The sequence below is a fragment of the Lonchura striata genome, chromosome 17 (genome assembly GCF_046129695.1).
Source record: "Lonchura striata isolate bLonStr1 chromosome 17, bLonStr1.mat, whole genome shotgun sequence".
NCBI lineage: Eukaryota > Metazoa > Chordata > Aves > Passeriformes > Estrildidae > Lonchura > Lonchura striata.
Genome location: NC_134619.1, coordinates 1074547 through 1092098, shown reverse-complemented (window position 1 = coordinate 1092098; position 17552 = coordinate 1074547). Strand labels below are relative to the sequence as shown.

Sequence of the window (17552 nt, the reverse complement as noted above, 5' to 3'; positions counted from 1 at the left end):
GGCAGGAGCCGCTGGGTGTCACTGCTCCATCGGGAGTGCTGGAACCCAGCCCCGCTCGCCGCCCGCGCCTCCTCCCGCAGCAGCAGCGCCGGAGGCAGGGCACAGCTCCTCCTGCGAGTTCTTACTCTAGTTCTTCCCATTCCTCCTCGTAAAGATGTACTTTTCCGCTGGCCGAGTATTTCCGTCTAAAATTGCAGGGAAAATTGGCCCTGGCATAGTTTGGCTTTTCTGTAAGGTTTCTTTGGTGGCTTCTGAACTATTTCCTGCTTAGTAGGAAGCCGTACAAATGATATACAAATAGTATAAATTAGTATAAAAATGTATATAACTTTGTAGTATAAATTATTATACAATAATATATATTATACTGTATAAATAATATAATATTACACAGTATAAATTATTATAAGATTTTTTAAAAATAAACATCTTACAATAAAATTTATTGATGGTTGGGATAGACTAGGAAAGGTGGTAGGAATGTCTGGATTGGAATTGTTACAGGAAGGTCTGTTTTCATTAAATTTTCAGTCCTGGCTTGCAATGGATAAAGGGTAAATTAATCTCTGGATTTATAACTTCAGCTGAAGCCAGAGGGGATTTACACAAGTGCTGAATTGGACTCAACTGGCTCCACGCTTTTGGATACATGTGCCAGGGATACCTGTCCCAGTAGAGCTTAAGGTCTGAAATACATTCCAGCCAAGAATATGAGCTGAAAATGGCCACTTGGATCAGACATCTGTGCCCTACAAACTTGTTCACCCTTTAATACATATTTAATCCTCAAATTGTGCCTCCGCACATATGCAGAGCAGCAAAAAATTTCCTAAGAGCCTTTATGAAATTTATGATCTACCTTACAAAATACTAAAAGTTGCAAAATCTGCGAAGGATTGCAGGAAATAAAACACAGAAGAGATTAAAAGTCTTACTGGTAACTCAGATCCATATAATAATGGAGGATTAGGTAAATGAAAATGTTCTGTGCTCTCAGGACACAACCCTTCTTGCACTTTGCACAGAGAAAGGCAGTCCCTTCCCAAAACAATTCCAACCTGTGCAACTTAAGGCACACTGTATTTTCATCCCAGTGTAGCCTGATTCAGAGGTTTTGGTTTTCAAATTGTCCACTAGAGCCTGGCTCTTAAAATGACAATGAGAATTCAGGGGAAAGGGTTGGATCGTGTTACTTATTTCTACTTCATAAAAAAGGCGGGTGCTTGTCCAAACTCAATCCTACATTTCATATCCTCTCTTCATCCTCCACAGCTCAGAGGATCTTGATGGAGAAAGCTGGGAATACACAAATACACGAACTGCACTGTGGAGTGGCAGGGTGTGCCAGCCCCAGGGCTCGCTGCTCTGGCAGCTGCCAGGCTTTAGCTTTTGTGAAACAGAAGTTCTGGATGGGATGGGATGGGATGGGATGGGATGGGATGGGATGGGATGGGATGGGATGGGATGGGATGGGATGGGATGGGATGGGATGGGATGGGATGGAACTTGAGTGCTGCAAACAAGACTAGAATACCAAAAACTCTGCTTACTGCCTCTGTTAAAGGAAAATAACTTCTGTGTGTGTGTGTGCCTGGGCAGCTTCTGCTGGTTCAGATCTTTCAGAGCCTCCGTGGGTTTTACAGGGCGTTTCATACCCTGCTGTGGCAGGAGCAGGTGGAGGCAGAGATCTTTAATCAGCTGTTAGTGACTATATCTCACCGTTGGATGGCACTCCAGCCCTTACTGCTCGTTGCCATCACAGCCTGGATTTCACTCGTACACAGGATTTTTAAGTCAAGTAGTAACGATTAGGAAGACTTTTTTTATTACTAATGTGATAATAGAGTAAAATTACACTTGCAGAGCTGGCTTTAGTTTCACAGCATTAGGCTTTGAGAGGTCTATGTTGAAATCTTGCCAGATTGTTTAGTTTTTTAAATAAAGATTTCCAAATGCAGTTGGGACTCAGGGGTGATGGACTCTCTAGTGTCAGGAGAGATGTGTGTATGTTTATGATTGTAAGGTAATTTATCCCCAGGCTTTCAGTCACTGTTTTATCCTTTATGTAGTGTTTTAGATTAATGGGAGAATGTTTTCAGCAACCTTTTCCTTAAGTGATCCTTTTTCCTTGCAGCAGATGCAGCATCCCTGAGTCTGGAATCACTTCCACCCGTGCTTCCCCGGGCTGCAGAACGGTGAGTGCTCCAGTCTGCACATCTCTAGTCTGGCAAGCAGAAATATTTTTTCCCTCACATTGAAGATGTTCAATGTCTGCATTTCATTCAAAGTTGTGGCTGCTGGTTTTACAAATGCAGGGAGCATTAGCTCAAATGTGGTTACTGACACAGCAAAGGTTTCCTGCTGAGACAGTAGTGTCCTTGGTGTCACTGCAGATTTGCCTGGGATTCCTGCAGGGTTTTGCAGTCTGCCCCGAGTTCCTTGCTGCCAGCAGCCTTAGCTTGGAGCAAAGGGAGTTTATTTATGATTTTCTGACTGCCCTTGAGGTGGGTATCCAAGGCAAAGTGTGTGGCAGCAGCAGCGACCGAGCCTCCCCTCCTTTGGCACCCGCTGCTGGTTTCTGTGGCATCCCACCCCTGCAGTTCTGCCAGCCCCAGTGTTCATGCAGCTGCACTTGGGAATGGAGGTGGGAACACAGCTACTTCAAAAAATACCAATCCCCCCAAAAACACCACCACCACCACCAAAAACCACACCCCACAAAAAATACTTTTCTTCTGGATTAGCTTTAGGCATGACTAGGTCTCTAGTACAGTAAACCACATTGGCACATAAACAATATTTCCAGAACTACAGAACACGTTGATGCTGGGGCAGGAGGAGAAAAGAAGATAAATATCAGTACCATAAACCAGTATTACCACTCAAGACTCCATCCTGAGACACCCCAGCTAATTCTATAATTTCAGTGATCCATGGTGTTCTAAAATTTGTTGTTATTTGTAGTAGTAGTAATTACAGCAGTAATAACAGCAGTAATAACAACTATTATTATTATTATTATTATTATTATTATTATTACTATTATCTTTGTGACAAAATGCATGCCAGCCATAAGTAAGACTGTAGTTACAACAAATATCTTGTGTGGAAAGAACAGCCTGAATTCCTTTTTGTCTAGGAAGAGAACAAAAGCCTTCTCATTTCAGGTAAGCCTTTAAGATAAAAAAATAGGAAAATAAAATCTTATCTATTTTAATCAGTATTTCCTTGAAACAAGTGTGACTATTTTCATATTGTCCTCTAAAGAACAGTTCTTTCTGGAGGCACATCTTAGAGCTTTTAGAGTGTGAGAGTTTTCTCACTCTTTATTTATTTTCTGTAATGGAAGAGGAGCTCAGATCAACTCCCTTTTGCTGAGTCCGAGGGGCTCAATAAAACTGCTTGGGAAACCAGCACCGGATTTGGGATGGCAGCAGGGAGATTTACACTTTGTGTTTCCCCAGCACTGCACATAAACAAGTATCTTTCAGCTGGAACATTTTTTACAAGTGAGATACAGTAAAAAAGTCTGGCCCAATTTGAAAAGTAAATGAGACAGAAAAATCCTTCTGCAGGGCAAAGCAACCTCGATGCATGGCTGGCCTTGGTGACCCCCTGCCAGGAGAAGAGGGACCTAGGAACGTTTCTTCTAATGGGTTATCTGAATCTTATCTGCTCAAACACTTCAGAGTTCAGGAAAAGCAGCCAAAGTCAATTTCTGCTTAGAGTGTTTAAAACAAAAAATAAACAGAAGGGAGAAGTTGTGCGTGTGCAGGAGGAGGCGTTGCGCTGGAGAACGGGCAGGGTGGTGGGACTGGGGAGGGAATGGTTTCACCCACACTGGCTCTTCTGAAATCCGCTTGCATCTATCCATGTTTTCGCAAATGAAAACGAAATTGCACAATCCATAATTGTGGTGATGGAGGGCTGCTGGTGCTCTCTCTGACCTGCCAGGTAGGTGAAACAATTGTCAGTGTAAATTAGAGAACAGCTGTATCGTTATTCAGTGACAGTTACCTGGTTCTGCAAAGCCTGGAAAATGCCTTCAGAGGCAGAGTTTTCAGGTCTTTGTTAATATTTTAAAGCGCTAAAAAAAAACCCAAACCAAACCCCTTCTCAGTGTGCACTGGCTGATGATTGAGATGAGTTATCTGCTCTGTGCCTCCAGCCTCCCGCCTGAACCAGCTGTTCTCAGCCCAGACATCAAGCTCCCTTAACGCTGAACGGAAATGGAAATGGCTGTACTTCACCTGTAATTTCTCCTTCAGCCTGTTGATACCTTATCTATTGACTGTAAGGGCTTTGCTAACCTGTCACCTCTGGCTTTCAGAGCTGCTCTGTTCCAAAGGAAGCTCCAAGAATTGTTGTGCCAGTTCAGTGTCTGTAAAAATCTGTTACTTTCTCTGTCTGTGGCATCAGGCACACTACGTATGAATCCTCTCTGAGTGCCTGTGATATGGAATTGAATCACAAGCTTTTCTTTACAAAGAAAACCCTTCCAACAGGAATGAATCTCTCTTTTGTAGCTGATAAAATAGGAGAAAATTTAACCAAAGCAATTTATTCTGGTTCATATGAAAAATGTTGTCAGTGAAAACATGGAACTCTTACAAAATATCAACATTTCACTCCTATCTGCATGTAGATCAATATGAATGGGTCACAGTGACCTCTCAGGGAGCAGGTGTGCATGGCAACCAAAACTAATATGTATTTTAAGGACTAAGGTCCTTAAAAAAACAGAAACCACCTTTATCCACAGAGGATCTGTTCCCAACAAGATAATTTCTGTACTGTTTTACAGTTGGTTTCAGGGAAATTTTAGCTTTTCAGTTGTTGGGTTTTTTCACACAAGGAACTTTTAAAAAGAAACAAGGGACTTCATTTCTGCTACAGCAAAGCATTTTCAATGCTTTCAATTAGAACATGTTGTTTTATGAAGTGAAAAATTTCTGCTTCCAGAGCATAGTTTGGAGTGCAGGAAAGGGCGGTGTTTTCACAGGAAATTGCCAATTTTCAGTGAAGCAGCATCTCTGAAATTCATTCCACCATGTAACACTTCAGTGAATCACAATAGTCTGGAGTTCAAGGTTTAGTTTCCTTATCTGAAATAGAAATATGTAGCTGAGCTTAGAAGAGCAGGGATTGAGCACTGCTTGGGAATGTTTTAGCAAAGCATCCTTTGTCTAAAAATGCTGTTTCTGGAAGAGAAAACACTTGTGGGCTTTTTACAAAAGACATCTGAGCCTCAGATGGAATTTGTAGCCAAAGGAAGAGAATGTGAGACCCTCCCATTCTGGAAGATGGAGAGGTCCAGTGGTCAGTGCTGGCAGTCCCAGCTTTGCCTTGTGCCTCCCATGCCTCAGAGAAGTGTCCTAAAGAACTGGCTCTTTGGGATGTGCCTGCGTGTTACAAGGGTTCTGTGCTCCTGTTCTCCTCTTGGAAAGGATTTGGGAGATCTTTAGTTTGGAACACAGCCAGATTTTGATACTTGAGGATATTTCTCAGATATTTATTCCTGACCAGGCTCAAGTGGTTCAAACAGTGGCTGCATCCAATCGCTTCCAACCTGTGTGCAGTCTCACTGTGCATCCTGGTTTCAGTCCTCTTTGGAAGGGTTTGTACTCTTCTTTGGAAGGGTTTGTACTCCTCTTTGGAAGGGTTTGTACTCCTCTTTGGAAGGGTTTGTACTCTTCTTTGGAAGGGTTTGTACTCCTCTTTGGAAGGGTTTGTGCTCCTCTTTGGGAAGGGTTTGTGCTCCTCTTTGGAAGGGTTTGTACTCCTCTTTGGAAGGGTTTGTGCTCCTCTTTGGAAGGGTTTGTACTCCTCTTTGGAAGGGTTTGTACTCCTCTTTGGAAGGGTTTGTACTCTTCTTTGGAAGGGTTTGTACTCCTCTTTGGAAGGGTTTGTGCTCCTCTTTGGAAGGGTTTGTACTCTTCTTTGGAAGGGTTTATACCCTGCTTGTCCCACATGTGTTGCCCAGATGAGCAGAGCCATGGGATGCGTGATCCACCTCATGGCCTGGAATTCTGGCACCATGTCCCTGCTTGGAATAGGTGGGGCTATGCACACCCAAAACCAAAATTGTGTGTTGGGACAATAAGACAGTTGGGGCTTGTTTGTGTTTAGGTTTGCACATTCTGCACATAAGCCATTGATCCCAAGTAAATAATGAACAAGAGGAAATCCATTAAATAAGTTATTCAAAATATCATAGAACTTGTCAAATTAATGATTTCACAAGAGGCATCCAACCAATTGTTTTTGCAATACAGCAGTTTTTTAGGGATTAGAGAAAATCCAAACTGTGGGCATGCAAAATCCAGTGGAGGTGAGCCTAGATTTTGCATTAGAGCTTAAAAGTATGGAAAATGTTGAATTGAATAATTGTTAATTTTTTAAATTATTTTTTTTTTGCTCTTGTGAAGCAGCTTTTATGAATGCAAAGCCAGGCATAGAAGAAGGATGAATGCATGAGGCTGAGTGCAGTTGATGTTGACCAAAGAGTGGTAAATGCTCAGAAATGAAACTTTGGTCAAAGAGAAGTGGCTCAATGAGGTGTGAAGCTAGCAGAGCATCCATTACAAATTAAGAAGTAAATCTGTGACTACTTTGAAAATACTCTTTATTGCTCAAACTAAGAGCAGTCAGTAAGAACAACTTACAAAGGGGATGGAAAAAATAATATTACAATTATGGTTTAAGTGTTATGAGATTAGAAAACTAAAACAACTTGTAATTTAGTCATAAAATAATGTCAAATTGATAGGTAATATTTTCTCCAGGTTGGGGTTTTAACTCAAACTGTCATTTCTGAAGCCAGGATAATCTTTCAATGATAATGTGACTTGACAAAAACTCCCTTTTGTTAATCTGTGTATAGATGTGGGTAGGTGGAGCTTGCAGTTCACTACAGACACTACAGTCCCCTGGTATTTCAGCAGGACCCAGTTTTATCAGCTGTCATTATTAACTATGCCCATATTGCTCCTGCTGATTAGCAGTACTTGGCTAATGGGATAAGCAAGGTATGAGAGGTTTATTAGACACTGGCAGCCCAGTTCAAAAACTCTCCCTGGAACAGATATGTGGGCTTGGGCAGGGCATTTTTCTGTGAGGAGTGGGGATGCTATTGTCCAGATTTGTCTCATTTCAGCTTAAGTGGTTCCAGATTTCAATGTAACATAATGTTTGTGAACTTTTTTCACTTCAAATGTCCCCGATGACTGGGTAGATTGAGCTGAAAAGAGATTTGGACTCTCCAGTCACTGGTGCTGTGAGTCTGATGACCTGGGCCAAAAGGAATTGCTGAAACTGGCCTCTGGAATGTACATGAGGTATTCATGAGTCTAGTTTACCCTCACACTGTGGAAGGAAATGCATAGCTCATTTCCCAAAGTGTCCTTCCTGCCTGCAGTGAGCAGGAAGAATCCTTGGAGAGGCACTGAAATTCAGAGAGTTGTCTGCTGGCATTTGCTGAGCAGCCTCAAATTCCAGAGAGTTGAAATGCAGCATTTTCTGTGAAGAGCCCAAGAACTCCAACGATCAGGAAGGTGATGGACATCTTCAGAAGATTTTATTGAGAATTTCATTTTAAATTACTGACATATACATTTGTTTCCAAAATTAATTTCATGATAGACTATCCTAAGATTCACAGACACTTCAGGAGGTTTCTCATATAAAATTCTATAAGTCGATGACTGCAAAGCTACAGCTGTGGCTATCAGTGATGGAACTCTGGTGGTTGTCAATCAGGCATTCTAAATTCATATCAGCAATACCCATTGCAGTTGTTGCTATTCAAATATTTATTAGTCCTTTTTATATTTATTATTATTTTATTTCTGTGTTTAGTAGTTAGTTTGAATGCTTGTCGGTCTTTGTTCTTTACCCAGCACCTCTATTATGGTTATGAAGAGACTTACAAGATTGTTTTTCTGTCCTTAAACCACCTGCTGAGTTTTGTGTACTAACACTGCAAAGTCTCTACTTAAGGACCTGTTTAATATTTAACTCAAATAAACAGAACAGATATTTTTAAAATACAAATCAATTGCAGACCAGAAAAATAAATCTTTGGATTATTGTGTTTCAAACAATTTAAAGTAAAAAGCAAGGAAGAACAGACCTTTTGGAGCTCTTCAGCAAGATCTGCAAAGAGTAGAATGGAAGGTATTAAGTATTTTAGGACATCTTTTTGCTGTGTGCTGTCTGTGTTATAGGATTGGTGCGTTGGAGTAGTAAGCTAAGAAGGTGCTGTGCAGAAAAACAGAAGCAAAACATTGGATGTGACATAGCTGGTTGAATTTTCTGCTGATTTGCCCTCAGCCTCGTTCTCTGAACTCCCTCTTCTCAGGCACCCTGATAAGCTTGTGCTGGTTGCTGTTTTTTTCCATAGCAGAGCTCCTGTCCCAGTGCCAGCACATTTTGTTCCTGGTTAGAGCCGTGACGTCAAATGGCAGCTGGCTCCAGGCCAAGGAATGCTGCTGGGAAGGAGGGAATGGGTGGGTGGATGGATGGATGGATGATGGGTGGATGGATGGATGGATGGATGGATGGATGGATGGGTGAATGGATGGATGATGGATGGGTGGGTGATGGGTGGATGATTGATGGATGATGAATGATGGATAGATGGATGGGTGGATGGATGATGGATGGATGGATGGATGGATGGATGGATGGATGATGGATGGATGGGTGATGGGTGGATGATGGATGGATGGGTGGATGGATGATGGATGGATGGGTGGATGGATGATGGATGGGTGGATAGATGATGGATGGATGGATGGATGGATAGATGGGTGGATGGATGGATGGATGATGGATGGATGATGGATGGGTGGGTGATGGGTGGATGATTGATGGATGATGAATGATGGATAGATGGATGGGTGGATGGATGATGGATGGGTGGATGGATGATGGATGGATGATGGATGGGTGGATGGATGGATGATGGATGGGTGGATGGATGGATGGATGGATGGATGGATGGATGGATGGATGGATGATGGGTGGATTTCTGAGCTCACAGTGTAGCTGCCTCCGTTGGAGCCAGCGATCCTCGTGGGGTGCTCAGTCAGCTGGCTGATGTGCATTTACCAGCATTCCTTAACAGAGCTGCCAGGAGCTGCAGTGGGGATTCACAACGGGGACAGCAATTCGGGAAGAATGTTGTGATAAACTTCTAGTTCAGAAGTGGGAATAATTAGGAGAAGCATGAGGGAAGAAAAATGTGATTCAGTGCAAAGTGACGGCTAAATTCTAAATATAGTAAGTGGAAGAGGTCTGAGCCTGGAATAGTTACTGTCCAGTGCTCAGAAGCTGAAACAGACCACACATTCCAAATTGTAAACATTCTTGTGAGCTAACATAGTAACAATGCATAATGCCCTTATCTCTGCATGACAATACACTTCTGTTACCTGTACATTTGCAAAACGAAGGGATCGAAATGATCAAAATTCAAATCAGGATTCACCATCATTGTCTGAACGAAGTTTTAGTTATTGCAGTCAGGTCCCATGTCCTCTCTAATGCCCAGCCTTGCATGGAAGAAACAATCTTCCTGTGACAGTACTGTACCTGCTTGCCTTCAGTTTCATTCTCTGGAGCTCTTCAACAGCTGTTTGCACAGAAAGAGTAAATGGGACGTTTAGCTACTGCCTAGCTTTGGCAGGAGAACAGAGCGCAGTCTGGAATTTATAAGGGCTAAGGGAATTCACATATGGAAGCTACACAGATGGGTGATGTGGTATAACATTCCAGCTGGGCCCTTCTGATGTGCAAAACCAGGAGCTGATGGACTGAGGGCTGTCATGACACACAGTGAAGAGCAGCACTGAACGCTCTGTGGACTCAGAGTATTAGAATGAATGTTTTACTGTTACACAATTTAAAGACACTTTAGTCCAGACTGAAAAAGAATTCACACTTCTAAATTAATTTTGGTAATTGCTGCTACTCTTCCATGAATATAAAGGTGCACTTCTAACTCTTCCACTTAGTAGGAAGCAGTATAACGATTATAACTATTTTGGCATCCAAGAGATGCACAATACCCCTTTGTAGAAAAATACCTGTATTCTTGGATGTATTTACATGCTTCTTTGAAAGGATTCATGCATCTCAGAGAAAGCGTGACTTCCTGACTATTGTGTAAAGTGCCAAATTCATTTTTTATGCCAGATAAACCCAAAGATACATAAAACTCATTGTTCCATGTAAGTGACTAAATTCTCTAATTAAGGCATAATGTACATTTATGTGTGTGCTTGCCTCCCTCACTTGGGCCATGCTCTTGAAATTGGGAGTATTTGTACTAGTGTTAAGGGCACACATAAGGAACTGCTGCAATGAGCTGGAAAAGCCTGGGTTTAAACAGAAGCCTCTGAAACCATGGCCATGCTCTACAGTATCCATCTGATTAGCCAGGACAGTGGAAGAAAAAGCTCTTTTGTTATCCTTTTTTTCTAATTTGAATAACAAAAGGATAATAATGAAAGGAACAATAGTCCCTCAAGCAAGAGGTGATGCCATTTGCTTCTGCACCTTGTTTTGTGAATTAAGTAGGACTGCCATGAATGCTTTTGCTTTCCTGGCCCAGCTCGATTACCAAGAGCCCTTGCAGTGGTGCAGGATTCTTCTCATGCAGTGTGGTGTAGTCTGAGACAATTCTCTTCAGGCAGGAGCAGTGGCTTCCACACTCTTCTGAAGAAACCAGCAGCAAACAAAGCTGAATTGTTCAGTAGATCTCCTCAGAGGCCACTGGCAGTGAAAATGTGCCAGTTTGTGTGATCTGTGACAAACCTGGCTGGGATGTCTGTGGGTACAACCTGCCCCTAGCTGCACCTGGGCTGTCAGCTGGTGAGCACCCGTTCTCTCAGAAATTGGGATCCCAGGAGGGCTTGCAGTCACTTCTGGCTGTCCTGGCTGTAATTTTCTGAGTTTTGACATTGTAGCTCGCAGGACGGTTTTTACAGAGGAGTGTGAGTGGACAATGAACTTTATGGGGAGCTGCCAGCGCTGGTGGAGAGCAGAGGAGAGCATTGCCCTGGCTGGGGCTCACTGAGGCAGGTCCCTGGCAGTGAGGTGGCCCTTGCTGGTGGCCCAACAGAGACTTTGCTGGGAGAGCCATCCTGAGCAGCCGAGGAGCCACAGCTCTGCAGTGTCCCCATGCCAGCACCGGAGCCTTGTGGGCAGCAGGGAAGGGGCAGAGCAGAACTCCTGCCAGGGGAACCAGCTCTCAGCTCTCAGCAGCCCAGGGCTGGGCACGGCTTTGCTTCTCCCCCATGGGCTCCTCCAAGCACTTCTCGTGCCCCTCGTCACAGCTCTCACCTCCGCAGGGTGGTCAGACCCAGCCTCCAGCTTTAATGCTCCAGGTTCCTCTCCTTAGAGGTCCCACAGCTCCTTTTTCCCCCAGAAGTAAAGGGAGCAGTAGTGGGTGTGGGAATTTTGCAATGGGTGGACCTCAAAACTTCATCTTTTACTTGTGTTCATTCCCCCAAATTTCCATGCTGCTGGCCCAAGCAATTCAATCTGTTTTGGTCAGCTGATAATAGGGCTGGGCTATATGGTGGCACTTTTGAATCCAGACAGTGTCACAACACACACGACTACAAAGAGCTTAATAATGACTATTAGCTGGATTTCCTTGAACCTTCCGAGAAATATTCTGATTTATTCATAGCAAAGGTTCAGAACTGCTCATGTTTTAATTGAACCACTTCACTCATCCCTAAATGAAAACAGTTGCAAACAGTGTCCAACGTACATAGCCCCAGGCACTGTAAAACAATCAGATGAAAAGACTTTTCTTTGTCTTATTTATTTACTTGAAGCTAAAGAAAATGCCAAAATTCTGCCCTTGAATAAATCATCACTTTTTACATGCTTTACCCCAGGCACAAGTTCCAGTTTTTTCCTAACTTATGAGTTGTTTTTGTTTGTATTTGTGTTTGTATTTTTTTTATATCTGAGTTGTTTACTTTTCATGCTTCTTAAAATTATCTCTTCTCTTTAGAAGTAAGGGAGAAGGAAAGAAATTTAGGTGAAACCACAACATGTTTTCATTTTCATGTAACAAACAGATCTTTTTTCACAAGCTTCTCGAGGCACTAAATACCAAATATGGCTTGAGACAATAAATTATAATATTCTTCAGAGAATGCAGAGCTGGGAAAAGAAGAAATTCAAGTGTTTGCAACATGTTTTAAGAGAGATAGCTGTCTGAGATTTCATTAACTCTACATTGTCTCATCATTTGTATGTGTAAAAGATACTCATGGTATTATTTATCCTTTTGCTGCTCACTGTCAGTGGGACAGCCCTTACAAGTGCATGTACCAATATTTCTGTTTTTCATATGCCTCTCTTGCAAATTTAGCAAAACCCCCATGAAGCTGAGGCTGCCATGCTTGGAATGAGTGTCTGTGTCAGTCTGCACTGATGGCTGCTTGGTGGATGCTCTGTGGTTTGGAATTGAATACTGAATAGAGCAACAGGTCAGGAAATTAGCACTAAAGTCTCCTGCAGGGGCAGATATGAAACTTCACTTGGCACTGAGTTACCTGTAACAGCATTGTCCAGGAGCATTCCCTTCCTAGGGTCACTGCAGTGTAAAGAGGAAAAATCAGTTTGTGCCACCCCAAGGGAAGGTTCTGCAGAAACAAAGTGATGTAGGGGGGCCTCAGCGTAAGGAGACAGAGATTGGGAAATCACTCTCTATGTGCCTTCTGTCAGCAGCTTCAGACACCTTCACATCAGGGTTGGATATCATTTCCTGGAGTCTCTCTGTGGGCACAGAATTGTCCAGCAGAACAGCCAAGGAGCTTGCCCCAGCGTGCCTGTGTCCTGCAGGGACCCAGTCAGAAGCAATTTATTTTCTCCACCCTGGGTTCTGTCACTGCGTCCCGGCTTCACCTCCTCTCACCCAGAGCAGAATTCTTTCCTTCCTTCATCACTCAGTGTAACATTCATTTCTTATCACCACATGAACCTCTCATACTTATGTGCTCAAACAAACTGCAAAAATTAGCTGGGCAGGTCCTGCAAATGTCCCAAGTATTTAACGTGTGCTGCTTTAGCAGCCTCCACTGAAAAATGTACATGTCATTGATAATGAGATGATGAATGAGATGGGAACAATTCCTGTCTTATACCTCCTCCTGCTGCTGTAGAACTCAGAGGTAAACTCTGCATATTGAGATTTGTCCTGAGAAAAATGAACACTGAAAGGTAAATACTTGTTTATTAGGTAAACTTGCTTTATCAAGGACTGCAGTTATTATTTTAATTTGAATGGAAAAAAAAACAGTCTCCTGGCTTTGAAGCTCTGAAGTGGTTAAAATTGTGAACTAATTTTATACATGAAACCTTTATAGATTAGACCACATGCCTGAAATGTGTTACAACCTCCCAGCCCCTTCTGATGGCAGATGCTGCAGAATGAAAAGCTGAGCTCTGTGTTAAGCCAGATCAGCAGCAAGGTATCCAAGCAGAGCATTCCTGTGATGGGATAACCCCACGGCTCCCTGGAATATGTTCTTGGAGGAGCCGAGGAGAGGAGTGAGGCCAGGATTGCTGCCAGAGCAGCCGCTCCTCTGGGCGCTGATAATGAGACGCAGTTTTTGAGAAAATGCTCAAAGCCATTCACCTTGTCAGGCAGGGTGTCCCGAGCCAGCTGTGCCAGCTGTGCCAACTGTGCCCGGGCTCGGACACCAGGGACGATGTTTGCGCTGCTTTTCCATCTCCGGGGCTCCGAGGTGTGGCCCCGTGGGAAGATAGGCAGGGCCGGGCTGGGAGGGAGGGAATGTTGAAGAAGCAGGGTGATAATGAGCAGTGCTGTGTTGGGAAGATTTGACTGAGCCCCGAGTGATTTTAGAAAACACGGCGAGGGTTTGTAGTGCAGAGCAGCTGGCTGCCTTGAGGTTTGCTGCGAAGTGAGCTCACGGAGTTCAAACACCGACACGTATCATTATGGTAATTGTGGAATATTGTACTAATAGGGACTTTTGCCTATGCAAAGTGCAAGTAATGGGACTTACAGCATAGCTAGCCTTGAGAGAGGGAAAAATGCAGCTGCCTCGGAGCAGATGGGAGATGTCAGTAGTTTGGAGCACGTGCTTTTAGACTCTGCAGGTTTTACTGCATGCCCACTGCCCGCCTGATTTGGGCTTGGCATATTGACACATGAACATTTCCTTCTATTGGCACGTGAACATTTGGGGTTTTCTTCAAGATGTCAGTGTAGTGTTTATCTAAGAGACTAACAGAGATAACTGCTTGGAGGCGGCCGTTGTTGGAAACTTGTTCCAGACTTTGCTTGAAGCCGGGCGAGCTGGGTCACTGCACGGTGTAAGTGAGAGTTAGGAGTCGCTGTACAGCCAAAAATCGGAGCTGTTTGACAGTGCTGAGCTTTAATTTGCATGAACACAAACCCATTCTGACTGATAAAATTCCCTGGGGGTGAAGCACCATTTCCATGTTGCTTTTTGCCATGGGGGAAGTATAAGCAGTGCTTCTGTCACTTGAGACAGAGCTGTCAGTTGAGACAAAGATTTTTACTCTAAACCATATCAATTGAGAACTCCTTAGTTTACAAGCAGTTACAAATTGTGAGGAATTGTTTTCCACTCCCTTCTGCTGCGTTTCTACGTGTATTGCTTCAGCTGCTACTTTGAAGCCACCCTCATTTACACCACTATAAATGAGAGGAGAATTGGGCTGCTTTGATTGGACAATTTACCATGAAATGTTGAGATTGTCTGTAGGGGTGTTCACTGTCTGCAGGCAGAGGTGGTGCTACAATAAACATTAAAAAAAAAAGAAAAAAATAGTGCTAAAAATCTGCACTTATGTAAAATGAAAGTCTAGTTCTAGACTAAATTCAAGAAAACTCGCTCTACTCTCTACTCATGGTGTGGAATACATCAGGTATGCCAGCGTGGTGGGGAGCAGGCCATGATCCAGCTGAGCACACCTCAAATGGTGACACTTCCATTTCCACTATTATATTTGGGATATTTGCATTGAAGAGATCACTTTTGCTGGTATGGATGAAACAGCAGTGAAAACCCCATCATAGGACCCTGGGATGGAGGGTTTTGCCAGTTCAGAAATGCATGCAATGGAAACAATGCTTCTGAATAAAATCAAAATGCAAAATGATCTCTTCAGCCATCTCAGTGTTTCCATTTGGAATGCTGAATAAAGAGTCCTATTTCTAATCCAAGGCAGTTTTTATTAGCTCTCAGTGCATGTAGCACAAGCACAGACCAGTTCTGGAATCAGCCAGGGCACAACTTGAATAAGAGGGAAGTTATTTTCTGCACAAACACTAGATTTATTAAGGCCTATTTTTTTTCTCTCATGAAAGACTAGTTGCAACTAGTTTGAGGGAGCCACCAGAACAGTTTATACATCCTCGGGATCTCTGAGAAACGGAGGTGCAGCACAACCAGTGCTGCACCCAGAGCTGGCACATCTTCCACAGAATTCCAGGGAATCCTGGTGCAGCAGTTCCCTGCTCTGGAACATCCTCCTGCAGAGCTGATCGAAAATTGGGATCGTACCATGTGCAAAGTCCAGCTTGATAATTCAGCTGGACAAGTTCCCAGCTGTCTAAAATGAAGATTGCTTTTGCTTTATTGTCCATCTCACCCTTCCAAGGACACTCCTGACACTGGCATGGTGAGCCCGGGTGCTCTGCACCATTGGTTTTGTTAATTATCCTGTTAATTGACTTGCTGCTGCCACACCACCACAATACAGACACAGTGGGGGACAGAAATGGGTGATGCATCCAACTCCACTCATCTTCATGCTCCTCAATAAAAATTAATTTTTCTGTTGAATCCTCTCTGGGGGCCTGTTTAGTGTTTCTCACAGAACAGGAAAACTGCAGCAGAAGGCCTCACTGCAGAGCCAACATCCACTGTGACCTTGTGCTTACAGCACAGCCTTGGGAGGGTAAACTTTACTTTCTCCAGGAGCTGCAGCAGCTTCCTGCACTTGGCTAGCTTCACTGGCTGTATGTTTCTTAAAGGCACGCTGAATTCTATACAATTTTCTGCTGTTCTGTGAGGAAACATGGAATATTTACGTATTTAATTATTTAGATTTTTTCCTGACTTTTTACTAGCTGAAGCAAAACTATGAAGTATTTGTGTATATTTTCCCCAATACTTGTGAATGACCTTGGTTTGGTCATTAAATGACTTTCAGTTGGTTGGTTTATGCTTATTCAGTAAGGGTTCCTGAGAAGATTTTCTATGGAGATGTATTAGTCTGAGTGCATTTGGAAATTGAATTTGAAGTTTATTCTCTCAGGACTGAGAGAGTTTGTGTTTAGCTTTGTAGGGTAATCCCCCTGACTGCCTCTTTTCCTGGTATATCAGATCTACTTAACTCTGACCAGCTGCTGAATTTTGGAACAAGAATTCATTTTTATTGCGTTTCAAATACCTGACCAGTTTAGAAATCTTTGAATATGCAGGCACATCTGTATGCCTCTGTATGTGGTCACCAGTGGGGCTGACATGAAGGGAAAGGCAGGAGAAATTACTGTGCAGTGATTTCAGCTAAAGTTGAGTCTTTTTGAGCCGTTGGGCTGAAGTGGTGCCAGAGCAAATTGTTGTGTTGCTGGAACTAAGTCAACGCATATTGCAGAGTAAATGAAAATGTGTAAGGAATGCTGCCTGTTTGTAAGTGCATTAATCTAACACAACTGTAGGCTGTACTCAGTGTCATGACTGAATGCAAAGAAAATCAAAATTGTGCCTGATGAAAACATCTGGGTTCAAATCTTGATGCCAGTAAATTCTTCCCCCACTGGTAAAAAAAATTGTGAGATCACATTCTTTTTGGGTTATGTGATTCCTACACAGAATCTTCTACGGAGAATTTTCTGCAGGGTCCTCCAGCTCTTCTCCTGAGCCATGTCTGGGATCCAGCACAGGGGCAAGGGGCCACGGCCTCACCTGTGCTGAGTTTGCACCTGGCAGGGAGGGGAGAGTTCACCTCCATGCAGGGACTTACAGAATAAATTGACATTATCGTCCATAGATGGGATATTCCTGAGCCTGAGAATTCCTGCTTCCTCTGTGAGGTAGGAATTGTCTTCAGACACAAGGAATACAAAATTGGAGAGGTGGGAATGTGGGGCTTAGGGAGCTAGCAACAGAGGATAATATGAGAGTGGGATCTATTGTAGAGAAATAAGGGGCTCTGAGGATAGAAAGGGGTACAACTCTCAGCCCCATGAAAATTTTAGAATGTGACTCAAAAAGTTAAGACGTTGATACCTCTGCACCTACCCAGTGTTTTTGTGGCTGTATTTATTTTCCTGTTGTAAACTGGTTTGGCTCATTCTTAGTTACCTGCCAAAAATTCCCACTCCCAGCCAGGCAGGGTGTGTGTTCCAGGCTTGCTCCCTACAGAGCGAGCTGTGAGCAGTGTGCCCCGCTCCTGCTTTTGTGCAGCCCTTCCTGGGAGCTGTGCCACCAAGGCAGAGCTGCTGCAGGTGTGCAGGAGCCCTGAGCACC

The 17552-nt window shown here is 43.4% G+C and overlaps 1 long non-coding RNA gene across 1 annotated transcript in view; it reads left to right on the top strand.

The window, feature by feature from the left end:
- Window positions 1-1966: 1966 nt before the first annotated feature.
- LOC110475233 (uncharacterized) overlaps window positions 1967-17552 on the top strand; it is a 105330-nt gene continuing 89744 nt past the window's right edge. The window contains exons 1-2 of the long non-coding RNA XR_002466230.2: window positions 1967-2023; window positions 2135-2195. This is a non-coding gene — a long non-coding RNA (uncharacterized LOC110475233). The remainder of the gene's footprint in view (window positions 2024-2134; window positions 2196-17552) is intronic.